Source organism: Lathyrus oleraceus, chromosome 2 (assembly GCF_024323335.1).
Source record: "Lathyrus oleraceus cultivar Zhongwan6 chromosome 2, CAAS_Psat_ZW6_1.0, whole genome shotgun sequence".
NCBI lineage: Eukaryota > Viridiplantae > Streptophyta > Magnoliopsida > Fabales > Fabaceae > Lathyrus > Lathyrus oleraceus.
Window position 1 is genome coordinate 115,163,454 of NC_066580.1, and position 20,138 is coordinate 115,183,591.

The 20,138-nt window shown below is 40.6% G+C and overlaps 1 non-coding gene across 1 annotated transcript; it reads right to left on the reverse strand.

The window, feature by feature from the left end:
* Window positions 1–2,660: 2,660 nt before the first annotated feature.
* On the reverse strand, window positions 2,661–2,767 carry LOC127124230 (small nucleolar RNA R71). The gene has a single exon (XR_007803851.1). It is a non-coding gene; the product is annotated as a small nucleolar RNA R71 (small nucleolar RNA).
* Window positions 2,768–20,138: the final 17,371 nt, after the last annotated feature.

Sequence of the window (20,138 nt, forward strand, 5' to 3'; positions counted from 1 at the left end):
GTGACATCATCTTGCCACTGTGAAGTCGCATATACTGAACACTTCGTGTCCCATCGGGTGTGCCAATTTGTTTTTCGCCAACAATCTCTAGCCTTCCTATTCGAGGTTTACTTGCAGGACCGACTACAAAGTCCTAGACTTTGTATTGAGCATATAACCGTTTCGTTTGTAAAGTGTTTGGGATATTTAAGGGTAGTGAACTAAAGGTTTCACAAGTTCAAAATGTAGTAAAATAATGCAGTAAAGGACAAAATCTTGGTTTAAATGAACAAAATAAACAAAGACAATTTGGTAAGTTAAATGACTTGTAAATATAAATGGAAGCAAAGGTATATTTTATAGGGAGATGACTCTTTTCTCATAAACGCTTTGGTACTTCAAGTATACTCCTACTGCAATGCTCAAAATTCCACCCTTGAAATGATCATTACAACTTGCTCAAATACTAGTAGAAAATAACAGTTGGGAGGTTGCAACCTTTTTCCGAGATGACACGTGTTGGCGCACCTCTCCTACGTTTGCAGGTTACTTCCCACGTTTTAGACACCCACGATCGCTTTCCATCATGGATTCTTGGCCTTCGACTTCGCCATGCTTCCCTCTCTATCGACTCCGGACTCCAGTTTTCTGCCAGGTCAATTTGAGGTTCCGACCGTTCATGTGGTCGCCCAAAACATGCATGTGATCACACTGAATCACACCGCGTTTTTGACTCGGATTTCACATGTTTTTTAGGTCTTTATTATCATTTTGCTTGTGTTATGCTTTCTTTTCTGTTGTTTTAAGGTATTTAGCTCTTTCAGGACCTTTTTAGAAGAAACGAAGCAAAAAGACCTTGAAATTAGGGTTTTCGGCAAAAATTGTACTCATGGCGTTCTACATGGCGGCCGCTATAGGAGAAGCCATGACACATGAGCCCTCAACCAGGAGGAAACTGCCACGATCCCATGAACTTCCTCATTTACTCACATGACGGGCACCATAGAGGGGTGGCGGGCGTCACCTTTGCATTTCACGTTCCCACTAAAGAGAAGTTGAAGGGCATCCTGGTCTTTGCATGCTGCTGAGTTCCTCTATAAATAGGTCGTTCTAGTTCATTTCCAAATCATCCAACTTAGTTTACAACACTAAGACTATATTATCATCTGTAAAAGCGGTAATCCGTCACATCGAGGAGTTATTGCACCTTAGTGAGATTGAGTTGGAGCACTTTGATTTTGTTGTCGTCTTTATTTTCAAAGTCAAAGGTTTATTTACTTCCTTGTACCAGATTTAAAGCCTCCGTTTGGAGTAGGTTCTAATTTAATCTCATTTTTATTTTACTTGCTATGCTTTACTTTATTTAATTTCTTGTCATGCTTTACTTTATTTAATTTTCCCGCCATTATCTTTATTGCTCGTTTTAATTGTTTTACACGCTTTACTTGTTCTTTACGCCTTACATTCTAAACAACTTTTCATCATGATCAATATCGTTGTGTTTGTTTGTATTACCATGTCTGGCTAAATCTTTCAAAGGTTAGAATGTAAGGATCGCAGTTAAAGAGATGTTTCACATATTGCATCTGTAGAAATGCTTTAGGGGTTGTTTTGATTCTTAATTCGAGTTTTCTAAAACAAACTTGGTTAATTTTAACTACTCAAGGAGTGCGAAAGCACCCTGGCTTAGTAACTAGGAATTTTTATCACTTTAAGGAAAAACGATTTTTGAAACTGTTTTCGGACTCGTTGATAGATTTAAAATCAGGAAACTCCTTAGGTGAAACTTTTCGAATCAAAATCACTTTTCAACTAAGCTTACGAGTCTTATTTCTTAAAAATAGGTTTACTACTTTAGACAAGTAGTTCTATTTAGACAATCGAAGCATCGCTTAACTGACGTGAAATACATTCAAGCCTGTGTTTATCTGCATTGTATTTATCATTTTCTTTATTTACTATTATTTTGCGACATCATTATCTCATTTGTACCGCCTTAGATAAACATCGTAACAATAGTAGTCGATAGATTGACGATTTGGTCTCTGTGGGATCAATATTCTTTTATATTACTCTGACGGGATTCGTGCACTTGCGAATACAATAATCAAGTTTTTGGCGCCGTTGCCGGGGACCAACTTCATCAAATTTCATACTCTGTTGTTACACCATCTAGGCTAAGGCATTATTAGTCGGTAAATGCGAAGAACCCGTAGTACCGGAAATTTAGTAGATCCTTTAGCGGAACCCGAAAGTTACACTCGTACATGCCTCTTACTCATCCGAATTCAGAAAGCTATTGCCGAAATCGCAACCGGAGACCTCTTAAGGAATTTGCCCAACCCTCTAACGAGGAACCTAGTTCTAGTATAGTAAACCCCCTCATTCCTACCAACAATTTCGAACTAAAACCATTTTTACTGGAATTAGTGCAACAGAACCAATTCGCGGGTCTCGCTACTAAGAACCCAAATCAACATTTAAAAATCTTTATCCAACTGGCTGACACCTTTAAATATAACGGTGCTTCACCTGATGCGATTTGTTTAAGATTATTTCCTTTCTCTCTCAGGGATAGAGCACGTTCATGGTTAGATTCACTTCCAGTTAACTCAATAACCACCTGGGAAGACCTTAGGAGAGTATTCCTTGCTAGATATTTTCCCCCTAGTAAGATTGTTGTTCTTCGAAACCAAATAACTAGATTTACTCAAAACCAAGGAGAATCACTTTTTGAAGCTTGAGGGAGATACAAGAAGTTGTTAAGAGTCTGTCCACACCATGGCCTGGAATAGTGGCTGATTGTTCATACCTTCTACAATGGACTCCATTATAACACAAAGATGAGCATCGACGACGACGCTGGTGGCGCGTTGATGAACAAACCTTATCCTGAAGCTTGTGACCTAATTGAGGATATGACCTAAAACCATTACCAATGGGGAACTGAACGAGCATCAGTCGAGAAAAAGGAGACCCAAGGTGGAATACATGAGATAAGTTCTATGGACATGATGCAAGTGAAGATGGACGCTTTAGCCCTTAAGGTCGAACATATTTCTACAAACTCAAACACTGCAACGGTGGTCCACACAGAGTGTGAACTTTGTGGATCTAAGGGACACGAATCGGCGGAATGTAACCTTTTGAACAACCTAAACATCGACCAAGTGAGTTACGCCCAAGGTAACCCATTTTCAAACACTTACAACCCTGGATGGAGGAATCACCCGAATTTTTCCTATATAAACCAGAACCCTATCCAAAAATATGCACCTCAAAGACCACAAGGTTTTCAAGCCCAAAAGACAAATCAACCTATGTAAGTTGTGCCCCAGAAGCCTAACCTTGAGAAGATCATGGAGAACTTTATATCAGGCCAGACTCAGCAAAATAAAGAATTCCTAAACCAGAACATTCACGTAAACAAACTGATAACGCAATTAGGGACTAAGGTTGATCAGATAATTACTCATAATAAGATGCTTGAAACCCAGATCTCACAGGTAGCACAAAACCAAGCCCCGCAAACTACACCTGGAGGACAATTCCCTGGACAACCTCAACTCAACCCCCGAGGGCAAGCTAACGCTATCGCATTACGAAGTGGGACCGCTTACGAAGGGCCTCATAACCCAGCAATGAGCGAGTCCAAAGCTTCTAAAGAAAATATACCTACTAACCAAGGAGATGAACCAGTGGAACCCGAATAACAAACTGAACAAGAAGGAGAAGCCAAGGATAAAACTTACAAACCACCACCCCTGTACAAACCACCAATCACATATCCGCAAAGACTTAAACAAACCAAAATCAATAACCAATACCAAAAGTTTATAAAAGTGATAGAGAAGCTTCACGTAGAGATACCTTTCACCGAAGCCATCACCCAAATTCCATCTTACGCCAAATTTCTCAAAGACATCTTAACCAACAAGTGTAGGCTTGACGATCCCAAACCTTTGGAATGCAACTTTATTTCTGAGAATAAACTTGCTAAGAAAGAGAAAGACCCTGGGAGTTTTTCTATACCTTGCGGTCTAGGGAGTCATGTGATCGACAAAGCTTTCCTAGACTTATGCGCTAGTGTGAGTTTAATACCCTTAGTTGTGTGTAAAAGGTTAAACTTAGGAGAATTACAACCAACTAAGATGTCCCTCCAATTAGCCGATAGATCTGTTAAGTATCCTGTAGGCATATTAGAAGACATCCCTGTTAGGATCGATCAACTTTGTATCCTGACAGACTTTATGGTCATGGATATCAAGGAAGACGACGATATCCTTATCCTTTTAGGTAGACCATTTTTATCAACAACCGGAGCTATAATAAATGTTAAAAGAGGAAAATTGACTTTCGAAGTAGGAGATGAAAAGATAGAGTTTATTCTTTCAAAGTTCCTGATGGAACCAATCATAGGAGATGCAGGTTACGCGATTGATATCATAGATGAATGCATAAGGGAATTTGATCAAGAAGAACCTATGATTGAACCATTTTCAAACCCGAATGAAAAGGATGACGAGCTAAAGGAAACGGAGCCTCACACTAACGAATGTTTGGTCCTTACTCCAGACCTTTCACCAAACCCTCAAAAACTAGCTCAAGAACTTAAGGAATTGCCCAAGAACCTAAGATGCGAGTTTTTGGATAAAGAGATGAACTGCCCAGTAATAGTTAGTGCCACCTTAAACCAAGACGATACAAACCAACTCTTGAATGTTTTACGAAGATACCCCTCTGCCTTAGGATACAACATATCTGATTTAAAAGGTATAAGCCCATCCGTATGTATGCACAGGATCTCGCTAGAGGAGGATACAAAACCTTCCAGAGAACATCAGAGAAAAATCAACCCTGTAATGAGTGAGGTGGTGAAGAAGGAAGTCCTTAAACTACTAGAAACTGGTATAATCTATCAGATCTCCGACAGTAAATGGGCAAGTCCTGTACATGTGGTACCCAAAAAGGGAGGCATCATAGTCATGCAGAACGAGAAAGGTGAGCATGTGGCTAGAAGGCGGATGGCGTATGTGCATAGACTATAGGAAACTCAATAAGGCAACTAGGAAAGACCATTTCCCCCTACCATTCATAGATCAAATGCTTGAGCGTCTTGCCATACACTCTTACTTTTGTTATCTGGATGGATATTCTGGATTTTTCCAAATACACATACACCCCGAGGATCAAGAGAAAACGACATTCACCTGTCCTTACGGAACGTTTGCTTACAGACGAATGCCGTTTGGACTCTGCAATGCGCCAACTACTTTCCAATGTTGTATGATGTCAATCTTCGCAGATTATCTCGACGGAATTATGGAAGTGTTCATGGATGATTTCTAGGTATGTGGGTTTGACTTTGAGAATTGCCTCATTAATCTTGAGAAAATCCTAGAAAGATGCGTAGAAGTTAACCTTGTATTAAACTGGGAGAAGTGCCACTTTATGGTTAAAGAAGGCATAGTGTTAGGACATATAATATCTGAAAGAGGCATTGAGGTCAACAAAGCAAAGATAGAAGTGATAGAAAACCTTAACTCTCTTAAGACTGTTAGAGAAGTCCGAAGTTTTCTTGGACACGCCGGTTTTTACCGATGCTTTATCAAAGATTTCTCTAAAATAATAAAACCCCTGACCGTCCTTCTAATGAAAGACGTTGAATTCATTTTCATTGAAAAATGTATCGAAGCCTTTAATCATTTAAAACAAGTGCTAATTTCAGCACCCATTTTACAAACTCCAGATTGGACTCAACCTTTTGAAATAATGTGTGATGCTAGCGACTTCGCTGTAGGAGCTATTTTAGGACAAAGAAAAAATAAGAAATTACATGTGATATATTACGTTAGTAGAATCCTAGATGTCGCTCAACTCAATTACACGACAACAGAGAAGGAACTCCTAGCTGTAGTTTTTGCAATTGATAAATTTAGGTCTTATCTTGTCGGATCTAAGATTATAATCTATACAGACCATTCAGCTATCTGTTACCTTCTAAGCAAAAAGGATGCAAAACCTAGGTTACTCAGATGGATCCTTTTGCTACAAGAGTTTGACTTAGATATCCGAGACAAAAAAGGAACAGAAAACATAGTTGCTGGCCATCTTTCCAAACTAGAGCATTTGAAGCCAGACCATTTACCTATAAATGATGATTTCACCTATGACAGATTGATAGCTAAGTTAGATATCGTTCCCCTTGAACCTGATAGAGACAACCTTGGAACAGTTTCAGAGATTAACAGAGTACCATGGTACGCTGATTTTGTGAATTATCTAGCCGCTGATATCATACCGTCTGACCTCAATTATCAACAAAAGAAGAAGTTCTTTAAAGATGTAAGACATTTCTATTGGGACGAACCACTCCTTTTTAAAAGAGGAACATATAACATCTTTCGACGTTGTGTCCCGAAAGAAGAAGTTAGAAATATCATAGAGCATTGTCACTCTTCACCCTATGGTGGGATTCTCTGCTCAACTACTGTCTCGCCTTGGCCTTCTATGGAATAGGTCCAGTTGGCCTCATCATAAACACAAGTTACCTGAGGGTCTGGTAAAGTAAAGTAGTGGATAGTCTCACCCTCGATCAAGAGCCTGTATTGATCCGGGTGGAAAGAAGATCTCCTCATGAGGCCACGGTCCAGACAGAAGTCAATATCCATCAAATTATAACTGCAGTAAGATGTCAGGTGAAATAGTCTTCTATCAAGTCCTAGGGTGAAGGCTATATGGGTTACCGTGCCTCCAACATGTATGGGACTCACAACAGAGCGAGCATTAAGATAGAGACTCTCGATCAGAAAAGCTCCGCAAGCTACCGGAAGTGACTGAGTGGTACAGTACATGAAGAAAATCTCTTCAGCACTTACGTGTGTATCAGTGTCACTCTACCCCAGGAAGGTGTGGGTAATAATCATCTGAAAATATCTGAAAGCAGGATTATGGATCTTGTTAGAGATTTGGGTGGAAGGGTCAGGGCTACCTCCATATGTAATGTCACTCCAGAACTTCTCAACGTCTCTATTCAGGAAATAGCTCATGGGGAGCTCAGATGAGGCACCATAAGTAGTCTGAAATCCAAGTAAGTCACCGAAACGCTTATGGTTGAAGGTGTACTCTATCCCAAACAACCTGAAATTAATGTAGCCACCATCACTAGCGTGACCAACATAGGGCTCGTAGTTCAGAGAGCTTAAGAACTCCAAAGTGAGGTTCCTGTAAGTCACATGCATCGTATCAGTATACTCATCCCATTGCAATTGATTGCACAAATGCCTGACACTAGGCTCAATGCCTAATGCCTCCATGCAGCTTGAATCAGGATATCTAGTGGGCAACATTGGACCCTGGGAAAGCATGGCATAGCATTGCTCCTGTACTGGATCACGAAAGATCACTGACATAGTGTCGAAATTCTCCATCCTAAAAAGTTAGGTTAAAAACAGAGGACACCTGAAATCGCAACCATTGCAACTGTTAGTCTAAACATATATATATATATATATATATATATATATATATATATATATATATATATATATATATAAGATCACTGACATAGTGTCGAAATTCTCCATCCTAAAAAGTTAGGTTAAAAACAGAGGACACCTGAAATCGCAACCATTGCAACTGTTAGTCTAAACATATATATATATATATATATATATATATATATATATATATATATATATATATATATATATATATATATAGTATGAAAATATAAATCGAACTAGTAAAGGTGAAGTAAAGGGAAAAGAAATCATGGGTTGCGTCCCATGCAGCGCTTGTTTAACGTCGTTAGCTTGACGATTTGAACTTTATATGTCAGAGGTAGGAACCGGAGGGTCGATCAGAGTATGGCCAGGGCATTCTGTGGGGATGTCACTGCCTTGATATTGCTTCAGTCTTTGTCCATTTATCACAAACGGATTACAGGAATTGTTCCGGATTTCAACTGCTCCAGATTTGAGGATTTTGGAAACCTTAAAGGGGCTTGTCCATCTCGAACGCAACTTACCTGGAAAAAGTCGTAATCTGAAATTGAAAAGGAGAACAGAGTCGCCTATATTAAAGTCCTTTTTCACAATCCTTGTCATGCCATGCTTTGGTTCTTTCTTTGTATATAATGGCATTCTCGTAAGCGTTCTGGCGGAGTTCCTCCAATTTGTGGATGTCGAGGATTCGCTTCTCGCCAGATGCTAGGTAATCCAAATTCAGGGTCTTGATGGCCCAATACGCTTTATGCTTAAGTTCAAAAGGTAAATGGCATGAATTTCCATAGACTAAATGGTATGGTGTAGTTCCAATAGGGGTTTTGTAAGCAGTTCTGTAAGCCCACAATGCTTCTGTTAGCTTTTCAGACCAATCTTTTCTGGATATTAAAACAGTTTTTCCAAGATTTGCTTAATCTCTCTGTTAGATACTTCCACTTGACCATTAGTCTGGGGATGATATGGTGTTGCTACTCTGTGTTTTACTCCATACTTTCTTAAGAGTTTATCGAATATCCTGGATATAAAATGTGATCCACCATCACTTATGACAAGTCGTGGTACTCCAAATCTGGGGAAAATATTATTTTTAAACATCTTGATGACTACTCTTGTATCGTTAGTGGGTGAGGCTATAGCTTCTATCCATTTGGACACATAGTCAACGACTACCAAAATATACTTGTTTCCCATCAAAGATGGAAAAGGTCCCATGAAATCAATACCCCAAACATCAAATAATTCCACTTCTTGGATGTTCTTCAAAGGCATTTCGTCGCGTCTTGAGATGTTTCCAGCGCGCTGGCACTGGTCACATTGGATAATATAAGTATGGACATCACACCATAGTGTTGGCCAATAAAGACCAGCTTGAAGGATCTTAGCGTATGTCTTGGATGTGCTTGAATGTCCACCATAGGAAAACCCAGAGAGCATCAGAGCAAAATTTTGCATAAGTTACAAACACGGGAAATTCTCGCTACCAGGTATATCGACGAGGACTGCTTATATACTTTAGGGACGTACCATAGTATTTTTCATATGCTATATAACTTAGGATTACATGATATTTTTGCTAATAAGGAACCCACCTACGATAGGCTGACTAGGGAATTTTTGAGTTCCCTAATTTACATTGTTCATCCTGGCACTGCTAGCACGGCTGGTATCATATGTTTTCGAATGTTTAATGTTGAATATGAGTACAATACCGATGCCTTAGCAGGTTTGTTAGGAATTCCTTACGGAGAGGGTGTCATTTGTGAGACACCCTTAGATGCTGAATGGGCACTCGAAGCATTTAACTTTTGGAATAGATTATCAAATGTGGCTATCACTTCTTTTGAAGGAATCTTAGCCTCCACTATTCATAACCCGACCATCCGTATTTTTCGATATCTTTTGGCATGTACTATTTTTGGTCGGGAAAATTCTAATAAAGTAAATGCTCGCGAGTTGCTATTTTTATAGGGTTGTCTTACTAATCAAATGATCAATCCTGTTCCTTTTATGCTTGCACATATGTCCGCCATTTTGAAAAAAGGAGGAACCATTTCTTTTGGTGGATTAATTACTTCTATTGCTAGAGCGCTTAATCTCAATGCTGAGTTAGCTATCTTAGAACCACTCCCTCACTGCACCATTAACTTGAAAATTTTGAAGGATATGAAATTATGCAAGGTGCGGAGAGCGGGCGGTTATAACCTCATGATCCATGGTGTAGCTATACCGAGTGTTGTTTTACCTTGCTCTCAGCATACAGATGTGTGACATGCAAGGAACTGGACATATGATCTCAATGCTCCATCTTTTACCGGTCCTTTGCCACCTAATTTCCCTGTGGACGATGGGCAAGGAACCGATGATGAGTATGATCGGCGCGACCAGTCCCCTGCTCATGATATTCCTACACACACTGCATCATCTGCACACACTGCACCTTCTTCTTCTGACCATTTTGCAGGTACCGCTCCCGGTTTTTACATCATTGAGGAGATGTGGCGCGAGCATCTGGCTCGGGAAGAAAGGCGTGACGCCCTTCTAAATACCATAAACCAACAATTGACTGATAATATGAGCTTTATGGTAGCTTCCCAGCAGCGCAGTGAGCAAGCACATCGGACTATCAATGAGTCCTTGCTTGCGATCACTAATGAGCAGCATAGCCAGCGACAGGCTACTGAGTGTCACTTCGCACTTATCGAGGCCAACCAGGGGTCTCTCTTAGGTCGCTCTAGGCAGTTGCAGGAAGGTCTTAGTACTCGTAGCAGGAGTCGTCAACCCAGGCATCCTGACTAGGGCGGTGACGGTACTGGTGATCAGCCATAGTTCTCTCTTTCAGGTTACTCCTACCCTATCTCATATCAAAACATTGAGGACAATGTTCGGTTTAAGTGTAGGAGGAGATTTTTATCGCTTTCCTTTATTTTCAGTATGTTTTATTTTCAGTATGTTTTGTGTGTTTTAGTTGTTTGTTTTTCTTTCAACAAAATAACATGTGTTTGACGAGTCATCTGTGTGGTGTATCCGTACTTCTCCCATTTCTTTAGCCTTACCAAAAAATTTGTGAGCAAAGAAAACAGTGTATTTTGAATATTCAGGCTATAAGACAGGTTTATGAAAGGATGTAAAAGACTTGGGAAAACTTTTTCTAAAAATAGATATCGTCTTGACACCGTAGGCTTCATGATTGTAAGAGTCGATCTTGATACCCCATATGTTGTGGCCCTAATTTTTGTTACAAATAAGTCCTTAAGTAGTTTATCCTTGCAGTCAGCTCCGGCTTAAGCATGCTCTACGTAAGGGACCGATGAAAATAAGTGAATGATCACAAAAATTTATGCTTTGTCCTCTAGTTGTATGAAATTCTGGGCTAGGTGACTCTTACACGGTCATTTAACCCAGCAAAATAAAGAGGTCTGCGAAACATGCAGAAGAGAAAAGACTTGGGAAAACTTTTTCTAAAAATAGATATCGTCTTGACACCGTAGGCTTCATGATTGTAAGAGTCGATCTTGATACCCCATATGTTGTGGCCCTAATTTTTGTTACAAATAAGTCCTTAAGTAGTTTATCCTTGCAGTCAGCTCCGGCTTAAGCATGCTCTACGTAAGGGACCGATGAAAATAAGTGAATGATCACAAAAATTTCTGCTTTGTCCTCTAGTTGTATGAAATTCTGGGCTAGGTAACTCTTACACGGTCATTTAACCCAGCAAAATAAAGAGGTATGCGAAACATGCAGAAGAGAAATATATATATATATATATATATATATATATATATATATATATATATATATATATATATATATATATATATATATATATATATATATATATATATATATATATATATACTTACAATAATATGCCTATTGTTGGTTGGTTTAGAGGTATCTGGTGGTGGACTTGGTAGGGTGGATTACAATCCAATCCCCCACAACTACAATTGGGTTAAATAAAGGGGTTACACCAACTTATGTACCAGAGCCCCATGCTTAAGATCATAATCACTAACCGATCACCTTACTATGAGTATGTACGGATAACGGGCTTAATGTGATTGCACCTGAATGAAAAGGACTTGAAGAAGATGAAAAGGAGGCCTAGGTATGGTGGGGTGATATGGATTGATTTGTATAGGAACAAAGCCTATGACCGCATTTGCGGGAAGTGTCACTACAATATCCTTAGTTCGATTCGTTAGTACCTATCGATACATTCCTTGAATGAACTTATAAGCCTTTTTGCCTTGAATTAACTCTGGTTGATACTGTTTTTATTGCATGAGCTATACAGAGTTTTTGCTTGAGGACAAGCAAAGGTTTAAGTGTGGGAGAATTTGATCACACTGAATCACACCGCATTTTAAACTCGGATATCACATGTTTTTTAGGCCTTTATTATCATTTTGCTTATGTTATGCTTTCTTTTGTGTTGTTTTTAGGTATTTAGCTCTTTCAAGACCTTTTTAGAAGAAACGAAGAAAAAAGACCATGAAATTAGGGTTTTCGACAAAAATTATACTCATGGCGTTCTACACGGTGGCCGCTATAGGAGAAGCCATGACACATCAGCCCTCAACTAGGAGGAAACTGCCACGATCCCATGAACTTCCCCATTTACTCACATGGCGGGCGCCACCTTTGTATTTCACGTTCCCACTAAAGAGAAGTTGAAGGGCATCCTGGTCTTTGCATGCTGCTGAGTTCCTCTATAAATAGGTCGTTCTAGTTCATTTCCAAATCATCCAACTTAGTTTACAACACTAAGACTATATTATCATCTGTAAAAGCGGTAATCTATCACATCGAGGGGTTATCGCACCTTAGTGAGATTGAGTTGGAGCACTTTGACTTTGCTGCTGCTACTTATAGACAAGTGCAGAACTGTCACGTTCGCTAGGCGAGCAGAATGGCTCGCCTAGCGAAGGCCAAAAATGGGCACAAAATGCCCCTGCGCCCAGAGAAAACTGGGCCTGTGGAACTGTCATGTTCGCCTAGCGAACAGACCTTCGCCTAGCGAAGAACTCGCTTCAACCTTCGCCCCAGCGAGGTTGAGAGGTTTTGCTACTGGAATGCTCGCTGGGGACTCGCTAGAGCCTCGCCTAGCGAGCTAGTGCTGGCTGCTCATTTCACCAAAACAGACTGAATTCGCTGCCACTTCGCCTTCAGTTCGCCTAGCGAATTAATTAACCAATTTACTGGAGCCTTTCGCCAGGAGCTCGCCTAGCGAAGGTTTTGCTTCGCCACATCCTCGCCTAGCGAGCTGGCAGATAGAATGCTTGTTTGCTTTGGTTCCTTTGCCAATTTTGTTGTGTCTTCCTTATCAATTAATTCATGCCTTTCCTGCACAATAACACACACATCAAAGGCACCAAGCTTGTTTATCAATGTAATGCATTCTATGTAAAATGAATGTGGTTTTGACCACATTAGCAAGGTATAAGAGTGAAAGATGCCCACATATGATAGCTTGAAAAAGGACTTTTGGGCATCTAACAACTCTCCCCAACTAGATTCTTGCTTGTCCTCAAGCAAAGTATGCCTCTTTGAAGAACAAGAGGATTTGCTTTTAAGAAAACGGTTTCTCCGAAGTTGGATAAACGGCTCAAACACAAGCGAAATCCGCAAATACACGTTTCCAACGGTTGTGAATAAAATAATACATAAGAACTAAAACTTAAGTAGCAATGCAAAATATTTATCTATCTGCAACAATACTATTCTGAATGAATCACCCTATCTCTCCTCTTCGAATAAGGATTGAAGATTTAACGCGTTTGCAACCGCGGGAATAATCTCACACTCTAACAAATAATGAAGAAATCAAACAGATTCATACAATGTCTAACAATTATAAGTTGTACTGTGGAAGCAAAAAGATCACTAAGGGCTTTTCGGTTGAAGCTTGGTCGGGTTAACAAACAAGGGTCATTTCTAAGGCCATTGAAACGAAAGTGCCGATGCAAAAGAGACATTCACAGTAATATTCACACTACTCGACTTTGTTTCCTTTGTTTCTTATTTGTAACCTTCACAACACATATTCCACAACTCAATTCTTATTTCTCACTACAATTTTTTTCTTCCAAGCAAGCATTCATTTTTTTTTTTTTTTTTTTTTTCATTCTTTCTATTTTTGTTCTTTTCTTTCACATCAAATATACAAAACAGATGTTTATTTTCTACATTTTCTATACATATATTTTTCTATGCTTGCTCGGTTTTTCTTTTCATTTTCAAAAGCTGTGGTACTTACCAATTCTTTTTCGTTCTCCCCAACTTATTTCTCCCACACCCTAAGTGAATGCTCTTAACTTTTTACGGCAAAAGAACAATAATCAAGATTTTTCGGGTTGTAAAAAAAACATTTTTGAGATCTCGCTTTATTTCAAGCCGAGATTCAACTGTTCAGGCTCAAAGGGGTTAACAAATACTCTCTCTGCTCACAGGTAAGTTGTTTTTGGATGTAGTTGTGCTCGAAAGAAAACAAGTGCCTTGATCATTTCTAATTGCTTCCACAATTTCACAATAATAACAGACAAATAATGAATCAAATGAATCAACAAAACTTATTAGACTCCAGCGTTTAAGTGTACAATGGAGGTTTCCTCACACTTTGTGGTTTTAGGTTCTAGATGAAACATTCATTCAATTATGTTGCACAAAGACAATATTCAATTTACCAAAAAGAGTAAAGTTCCTAATGCATTCTAAAATTCTAACCGACGGTAACCATGTACCTTAGCTTCATTCACTTGTTATTCTTATCATTGCCATCCAAGCTCGGATGCACCTTCATTGGGTACTTCTTGAGGAGCAACCAATCTAGAAGGGTTTGCCACTCATTCAACCAAAAATTTATTAAACACACAAAATTAACAACAAACATAAATAATATTAACTGAAAAAAATAAAATTTTGTTCGTGGGGGACAAAACACCCCAATAGTACAACCCATTGGTCAAAATACAAAATTCAAAAGTACAAATAAAAATGCCATAATAAAAACTGAAATACAAAAACAAAAACTTAACCCACAAAGGGCTCAAGACTCCTCCTCACTACCGGCCTCAGAACCGGTCGCCTCATCATCATCCTCATCATCATCATCAGCTCCCACCCCCTCAGAATAGACTGGCACGTCCAAGGGCCAATTTGCATTTTCAAAATTGTTTCCCCCAAAACCTGTACATACAAGGTTTCCACAGCAAAACCCAATGATTTCTCATGACTATGAATTGTTCTATGCTATTGGGGATGCCTAATTTCATGGAAAACCTAAGTAAGAGTAAATCCCCAATTTAAAAACCTAAATGCACAACATTGCAAACTCCCAAAATTGCATGCAACCTCAAGGTTCCTATCACACCTATCCTATTTACCATTCAAAGTTGGAAATAAATAATGCAACAAAAGAAACATGCAATAGGGCAAACCTTGAGGTAAACGGATTTGGAAAGGAGAAGTGGGAAGTGTTTGCAATTGACCGACACACAAATGTTGTTGATATGGATGCACGGTAGAGAAATTGAGAAGGCAAATCGCACACTTCAGCAGAGCAGTTTAGAAGAATTTTTAGGGTAAGGGCAAAACTGCCCTGCTGAACTGTTTAAATATAACACAGTACTGCAGCGCTCGCTGCTGCCTCGCCTAGCGAGCAGGTAGCGAGCGCGCTCGCTGCAGCCTCGCCTAGCGAGCTGCAAGCGAGCATGACAGCAAGTGCTTTTGCAAATGCAGCACTTGCATGTCATCCAATACTCATACAACATCAAACATAAAACAGGAAATACTTACAATGTTGGGGTGCCTCCCAACTAGCGCTTGTTTAACGTCGGCTAAGCTCGACGGTGCGATGCTCACAGAGGAGCATCGAGCGGCTGAGCACAACTCTCGCGATCCACATGACCGCCGAGATACACTTTCAATCGTTGGCCGTTCACGGTCCAACTGTCTTTCTCGTCCATGTCTTCAATGATAACGGCCCCGTACTCTTTTACTTCTTTCACCCGAAATGGCCCGGACCATTTCGATTTCAACTTCCCAGGAAACAACTTCAACCGGGAGTTGAACAATAAGACCAATTGTCCGGGCACGAATTCTTTGGTTCGGATCTTTTTGTCATGATACTTCTTGGCTTTTTCCTTGTACAACCAACTTGAGTGGTATGCGGCATTGCGCATCTCCTCCAACTCAAGTAGTTGTACTTTCCTTTTTTCACCGGCCGACTCATTCTCAAAATTTAAAAATTTGAGGGCCCACAAGGCCTTGTGCTCCAATTCAACCGGCAAATGGCAAGTTTTACCAAATACCAATTGAAAGGGAGTTAGGCCAATTGGAGCTTTAAAGGCCGTACGGTAGGCCCATAATGCTTCGTCCAATTTTTGGGACCACTCCTTTTTCGAGTTAGACACGGTTTTCTCGAGGATTCTCTTAATCTCACGATTAGAGACCTCGGCTTGGCCATTAGCCTGAGGGTGGTACGGAGTTGTCACCCTATGCGATACACCATAATGTTTTAAAATTGTTTCCAAAGGTGCATTACAAAAGTGTGACCCTCCGTCACTTATCAACACTCGGGGTGTTCCAAAACGGGAAAAGATGTTTTTCTTTAAAAATTTTATCACCGTTTTGGCATCCGCCCGAGGTGAGGCAATCGCCTCAACCCACTTAGAGACATAATCAACAGCTACAAGCATGTACTCATTCCCGTAAGAGGGTGGGAAAGGTCCAACAAAATCTATGCCCCAACAATCGAACACTTCCACTTCTTGGATATTTTGGAGAGGCATCTCATCTCTCTTACCTATCCCACCACTTCTTTGGCAACTGTCACAACTTTGCGCATGGGTATGTGCGTCTTTAAAAATAGTTGGCCAATAAAATCCCGATTGAAGAATTTTAGTGGCCGTTCTAACCCCATTATAATGACCGCCATAAGGCGAGTTGTGACAATGCCAAAGGATGCTCTGGGCTTCATCACCAGTTACGCATCTCCTTAACAGGTTATCGCTACCCAACTTAAACAAGTATGGGTCGTCCCAAACATAATACTTCGCATCCGAAAGGAACTTCCTCTTTTGGTTCGAAGTTAGATCGGCCGGCACACAACCACTAGCCTTGTGGTTTGCAAAGTCTGCAAACCATGGCCTAACTTGAACCTTAAACAATTTTTCATCAGGAAATTCTTCCCGGATCTCCTTTTCAGATACGGTAACCTCGACATTCACCAAGCGGGATAAATGATCCGCTACCAAGTTTTCCGACCCCTTCTTGTCTTTAATTTCGACATCGAATTCTTGTAACAAGAGGATCCAACGGATGAGCCTTTGCTTCGAATCCGGCTTGGTCAGCAGATATTTAATCGCCGCGTGGTCGGTGTACACCACGACTTTAGACCCTATAAGATAGGACCTAAACTTTTCTAGCGCATACACTATTGCGAGTAGTTCTTTTTCCGTTGTGGCATAATTTATTTGAGCCTCGTTAAGAACCTTACTCGCATAATGTATAGCATGAAAAGTTTTGTCCTTTCTTTGGCCAAGTACCGCTCCAACGGCATAGTCACTCGCGTCACACATTAATTCAAAATTTTCATTCCAATCGGGAGCGACTATTATTGGAGCGGTAACCAATTTTTCTTTTAAAACCTCGAAAGCTTGCAAACAATCGTCGGTGAAGAGAAATACCTGATCTTTGGCGAGTAAATTGCTCAAAGGTTTAGCCACCTTTGAGAAGTCCTTGATGAAGCGCCGGTAGAACCCCGCGTGCCCCAAAAAACTACGGATGCCCTTCACATTGACCGGAGGGGGTAATTTTTCAATTACATCAACCTTAGCTCTATCCACTTCAAGCCCCCTTTTAGAGACTTTGTGGCCTAGCACAATCCCCTCGGTCACCATAAAGTGACACTTTTCCCAATTTAGCACCAAATTAGTCTTCACACACCTTTCCAACACCGTCTTCAAATTTGCCAAGCATAGACTAAACGTCCCACCAAACACCGAGAAGTCATCCATGAAGACTTCCATTGTTTTCTCTATTAGATCGGCAAAAATAGCTTGGACACATCGTTGGAATGTCGCCGGCGCATTGCAAAGCCCAAAAGGCATTTTTCTGTATGCGAACACTCCAAACGGACACGTGAAAGCCGTCTTCTCATGATCAACCGGGTCAACCGCAATTTGGTTGTACCCGGAGTAGCCGTCTAAAAAACAGTAGTATTGTTGGCCCGATAGTCTTTCAAGCATTTGATCCATAAATGGGAGTGGAAAATGGTCCTTACGAGTCGCGGTATTCAACCGTCTATAATCTATACACATTCTCCATCCCGTGGCAACTTTAGTCGGGATCAATTCGTCTTTGTCATTACGGATTACGGTCATTCCACCCTTCTTCGGAACCACGTGCACGGGACTAACCCACGGACTATCCGAGATCGGGTAAATCATTCCCGCATCCAAAAGCTTCACCACTTCCTTTCTTACAACCTCTTTCATCGTAGGATTTAAGCGGCGTTGTGGTTGAGCCACCGGCTTGAAATCCTCCTCCATCAAAATCTTGTGCATACAATAGGATGGACTAATTCCTTTAAGATCGGAAAGAGTCCAACCCATAGCTTCTTGATTGGTTTTGAGCACAATGATTAGACGGGCTTCTTCTTCAATTGTCAAAAGGTTGCTTATGATAACCGGCTTGTCCTCGGTATCATCAAGGAATACATATTTCAACGTCGAAGGTAACTCTTTTAATTCAATTGACGCTTTCTCGTCAATTACCTCCTTCTTCAAATTTTCTTCCTCTACTTCCCACGGTTGTAGGTCTTCCAAGCTATCAAGTTCCTTCAAGCATTCCTCAAGAGCTAGCTCCTCTTCAACAGTGAAAACCTCCAATGAGTCGTCGAGAGCTAACTCCGTAGGAGATATCTCGTGAATATGCTTTGAAACTTCCATAATAGCGTCTTCGATCACATCGATTCGAAAGCTATCATGTCTATCCTTGGAATGCTTCATCGCCTCGAATAGATCAAAGGTGACCTCCTCATTTTGAACACGCACCTTCATTAAACCGTCATCAACATCAATCATCATTCTTGCGGTCTTCATGAATGGTCGGCCCAATATGAGCGGAGCATCATCATCTTCCTCCATATCAATTACAATGAAATCCACCGGGAAGAAGAATTTGTCGACCTTCACCAACACATCTTGGGCTACGCCATGAGGATGGGTTGTCGACTTATCCGCCAATTGTAATGTCATTCGGATGGACTTAATCTCGATGTTGCCAAGCCTCTTGATAATTGACAAAGGTATAAGATTTATGCTCGACCCCAAGTCAATAAGTCCCTTTCCGACATACACATCACCAATTTTAACCGGCAATGTAACTCTTCCCGGATCAACCTCTTTCTTAGGAAGCGTCCTTTGAATGATGGCACTACAGCTCGCATCAAGGACGATGGTCTCCGGTTCCGTATACCTCCGCTTTTTGGTTAGTATGTCCTTCATGAACTTGGCATACTTTGGCATTTGTTCCAAAGCTTCAGCAAACGGAATGTTTATTTGTAATTGCTTAAAAATATCCATGAACCGGGCGTAATGCCGTTCATTCTCCCTTTTTGACGGGGCATGAGGGTAAGGAAGGTTTTGGACAGGAGTAGCGCTCACTACCTCCTTCCCTTTCGCTATTCTAGCGCTTTTCCATCTCGGCTTCTTCACTACCTCCCTTATTACCTCATCATTTTTATTCTCCTCAATCTCCACATTTTTTTCATTTTCAACTTCACCATTATTTTTATTCTTTTCAACTACTTCCTCATCACTCCACACTCCTACTTCACCATCAACATTTTCTTCCACTATTTCCTCCTCAATCTCCTTCTCTTTCTCTCTTTTTTCACTCGCCATTCTTTTTTCGTTTTCACTACCCAACTCCCTTCCACTTCTCGTCACAATCGCCTTACAATGCTCCTTCGGATTTGTTTGCGTATTGGCCGAGAAAGAAGGACCGGTTTGTTGTTCAGCTAGTTGCTTGGCAAGTTGCCCCACTTGAGTTTCAAGATTTTTTATGGCCGCGTCATTACTCTTTTGATTGGCCATTGACATTTGCATGAATTGCGTCAATGTCTCTTCCAATTTAGAATTGACTACCGGCGGTTGTTGAGATTGATACGGATTTTGGGGAGGATTTTGACGGCTAGAAGAACCACCTCCATAACCTTGGTTATGATAATAGTTGCTTCTAGGTTGGAACCCTTGGTTCCCTTGGAATTGTTGTTGTTGTTGTTGTTGTTGAGGGTGCGGTTGATAAGGTTGTTGTTGTCTTGGTTGATAGTCCCGTTGATTGGCCATATAGTTCACTTCGTCAAAGCCGGGAGGTGGACAGAATCCGGTGTCATGTTCACCTTTACAAAGTTCACAACAAGCTATTTGTTTAGCTTTTGACGGTTCTCTTAACTCTTTGATTTGTTGCGTTAAAAGTTCCACTTGTTGTGAGATGAGCTTGTTTTGGGCAAGTATGGCATCATTCGTCCCTAACTCAAGCACTCCCGCCTTCTTCAAAGAATTTCCACGACTTTGACTTTGAAGATCATTCAAAGCCATACGGTTGATAATGTTGGTGGCTTCTTCGGCACTCTTTGACATCAACGAG